The sequence below is a fragment of the Gavialis gangeticus genome, unplaced genomic scaffold (assembly GCF_001723915.1).
Source record: "Gavialis gangeticus isolate Ggan-Ray unplaced genomic scaffold, GavGan_comp1, whole genome shotgun sequence".
NCBI lineage: Eukaryota > Metazoa > Chordata > Crocodylia > Gavialidae > Gavialis > Gavialis gangeticus.
Genome location: NW_017729024.1, coordinates 49851304 through 49855494, shown reverse-complemented (window position 1 = coordinate 49855494; position 4191 = coordinate 49851304).

Sequence of the window (4191 nt, the reverse complement as noted above, 5' to 3'; positions counted from 1 at the left end):
ATCATGGTTTGAGTAGGTTGCGGGGGTGGGGGGGGAGTACAAATCTTTTTTTTTTTTTTTTTAAAGGTGGGGGAAGGGCAGAGGCAATGTCCTAAACTTGCTTTTTAAAGGGCAAATCTCCCTTGAAGATGGGGAATTCTTTTTTCTCCCCCCCCCCCACCTTCCTGCAGGTCTTCGTTCACTGTAAAAGGAAGTGTCCACCAAGAAAATTCATTTGTTAGTTGTAAATATGGGATAAAATGCTCATCTACTTTTTTCCTTCAGAAAACACACCACCCTTAAATGCAACCAGTATATCTAAGACTGCCAAAACCTCTTCTGCAAAAGGGCTGTGTACTAGAGACCTCATGATTTCAAACCTCTCTCTCTCGAACCGTTTTGTTTATTGATACCTCTATGCAGTTCCTTTAAATTAAGCCGTTCATGTGGCAAAATCCTGTCTTCACTGGAATACCAAGCAAACTTTGCAACCAACTTCCTACTACAGAAGGAAGTCTTAATCTCCACCTCCATGTGTTATGCAGGGCTGCTGAGGCCTCTAGCTCAGCCCTGTCTGCTGGCTCAGTAGCCCAAGCACCATCTGGCTCCCTGGACTCAACCTTTTGCTATGGGTCAGAGGCCTGAGCTGCCTCGTACAGCACCAGGCTTGGTCCGCTCCTTGACCCACGTAGCTGCCCGGGCCCACACATCTCCTGCCATGCACCTTCATGGCAAGCTGTCTACCCCATCTCAGCTTGTTGCTCTTCTGGGGCTTCAAAGCAGCCAGGCTGGTATAAAATCTGGTCTCTAATCCTGCCTGTCCAGAAGCATCTGTGAAAGTGGGGCCAGGCCCCAAGGGTGACTAAAGTGTTGCCTTAGGGCCAGTACCACCCCCTGGGCAGTAGAGTGCTGGAAGATAAGTGGATCACCCATAGAAGTCAGGGCACTGGGAACAATGCACCTTGGTATGCTAGCTTGGAAGCTGCTTGTATTATCTCCATGGACCAATCAGATACAGTTTATTTAATACAGTCTGGAGATATTTCTCACATAAAAAGGAGAAACTTTATAATGGTTTAAGTAAATTTGGCCCTTATCTTCCTGCTTGAATTTGCAGACACTTGTGGTTTACCTAGGGTGACTGCATTGGCTGGGATAGTCTCAGATTTTATAGGTTGTCTCAGCATCCTGGCCATTGGAGAAAATTTTAAGCAAAAGTCCCAGACTGGCAGAAACCTGGGAGGGAGGGAGGGGCCTGCCTGCCTGTTGGCAGGGCTGTAGCAGCTGTTGGGACACATTGGGGATGACAGTGCCCTTGTTGCCAGCGCCAGGTCCAGAGCACCACCCAGGCTCAGGGAGCTACATGAGCTCTCTGCCCTGTGGTAACTCGTGGCTCTGGCCCCTATCCTAGCACCTGCAGCCGTATCATGGCTGTGCGCCCCTGGGTGGGCCAGGACAGCCACATCACAGCCCCAGTGTGGAGATCCCAGCCCAGCCATGCCCTGTCTTAACTGGGGAGGGGCATGCAAGGCAGGATCATGGACCAGGGGGCTAGATTCAATGATTTTTGGGAGGTCCCTTCCAGCCTTACTTTCCCACGATCCTATGAATTACATTAAATGCCTAGAAAATGAGGAACAGACTGCTTGCAGACATTTAAAAAAAAGAAAAAAAGAAAAGTGTTTTACCAGAAGCAGCAGCATGTTACTTTTACCCAGTTCTGCAGTGTCTATATAGAGCATGTGCTCCAGCAGGGTTTTTCAGTTCTTTTAACTAAAAATGATTCAATCAGCTATTAGATAAAAACACCAAAAAGGCCCCACTAAAGCACCCAGTCCTTACAGAAGTTGGGTGAAACAGGTCCAACTAAGATGCTGCCCTTTCCAGGCATGCATTTGGCTGAGAGCAGAAGTGCCTCAAGTTGGGGTGTTTTGGATTTGTTTTGTTGTTCTTTGGGGGGACAGGGGTGGGCAGGGAGGCAGTCAGCTTCTTCTGATTTTTTTTTTTAATTTTATTTTTTTTAACATCTACCAGCACTAATATTGACTGTGTGAAAGGAAGGGAGTGCAGGGAATATACCTTTTCCTTCCCTCCCTCAATATACACACAACTTACGCTTTTCCAATTATCATAGAGGAGCTCTATGTCAAAGGAGAATTTAGTTGTCAATCCAGGGTAGCATTCCAGTCTGAATTACAAGATCTTCCTGATGTTCCTTGCTCTAGTCATTGTGTATGAGCATTCCCTGCTCATTGCAGCAAATGAGACAATGTTCTACAGCATGCCTAATTTAACACAGTACTCCAATTCCTTCCTAAATCAAAGTTCACTGAATAAGGCAGGGAGCTTGGGGAAAGACGGATAATGTGATGTAATTAAACTGCATTAAACCATACACACAGAGCACATGAATATTGCCCATGCAACCTTAGCATTGGTATTTCCTGGTTTCTGAGTTTTTGGTTTTGCTAGCTTAATTTCTTTTAAGGCACTTTGTCAGAGGTAGTATAGATACTAATATTAGAATAGACTTTATTTGATTAAAAGGGGGTGGGGAAAGCTTGCTTACCACATCTTATGAAGGCTGTGAGCTCATCACAGCCAATCAAGAGTCAGGGTCAGAAGAACTGCCTGAATTACCCTATATACACGTATTTTAGACAAACTTTATTTTGGCTAATAAAGTTACTATTGCAGATAGAACTACCATTTTAGGTGTAGATATTGATCTTCTAAATGGTTTGAACAACACACTGAATTCCACTGTTTGACAGTTCAGCTGCTTTTGCCATGTGCTTGGTAAATGTTTGAGTAGCCTGCAGGAAGTTAAGATTCTTCTGCAGATTAAAGGAAATGGGGAAAGGAAGGAGAAACCAGAAGAGGACAAAACTGTGAAAGTGATGCAGAAGTACTGCATACAATCACAGGGAGCAACAAAAGTAGCACAGAGCAAAAGAAACAGGTAGTAAATAGGGCTAATCAAAAAGTCACATTTTGCTCAAAACAGTTGGAAAGAAGAAATGTTTTGCTGTGAAAGCCTGTTTTTCTCTCTTTCAGAAGGAAATCTAAAGTCAAAATTAGGGGCTGTTACCCTTATCCTTTTCCCTTCCATTTTCCAGTATGGAAAAAGAGAAGTTAAATGGTTTCTTCCCCTGAGGTAAACAAAATTCCCTGGGTTTTTTGTTTCTGTTCAAAACACACACCATGGTTGGCCAAGGAAAAAATAAATTAATGAAATTGGCACTCTGAGGCTTCACAGGCAGTGAAACTCAAGCTGTTGGAACCCTTTCCCTATCAGTTAGACTGTTTCTGAACTATGGAAGTTTCCTTGATGTGTATTGTTTAGAAACACAAACTTTCTGCAGAAAGAAAGCTATAAGAGATTCACATACTGTTTTTAAATTAAAATAGATTGCAGGGCACAAGCGTATGTGGAATTTTTTGACCTGCTCTGGTTTCTGGCTTTGAATCCAAAACATTGTACCAAAGTATTTGGAAGTATTTTCCCTTTACTTAACCACTTTCTTAGGCCTACAGCCTTAGATTGGCTCTAATAAATAGCTTCCACAAAGAAAGCAACTGATAAAGAAAGATGAGTATTCTTGCCCAATCCTAACTGATGTAAAACCAGACAATGTTGATGAATTGGGAACTGCAGACTCCCTTAACTGAGTACATGAAAACAAAACAAATCTCCCCTCCTTTATCCTCTTCCCTACCCCCCTTCCCACCAACCCAGATAACTTCTCCATGTGAATGTGAATAGGACAAAGAATGTGTTTAATCTAAGCGAGCATGGGCAATTTCAGCAGTTAATCAGTCTAGTGGCAACCTGACAAATTTAGTTGACTATGAAAACTCATGACTAAGCCAGTTTGTTTTTTTTTATATTATATATGTAGATGACATCCTGCTCTACCTTCTATTGAAGAAATCTGTTGTTCAAGGTGTTGAACAATACCAGCAGACCCAGGACAGTCTTGGGAAACCCCACTTGGTACTTCCTCTCAAGTAGACATTGAGCCATTTATTACTACTCATTGAATGGAGGCTTCTGCTGAAAAACACCTCTTCTCTCCAGACATGCTTTACATTAAGCTGGCATTTGAAACAACCCTATAAAGACAAAAATCAATAGAGGCAGAGCTCTGTTGCCTTACATTTCATCTAACCTTGTTAGAGAAGGATTTGAATTGTACTGCATTAGATCAA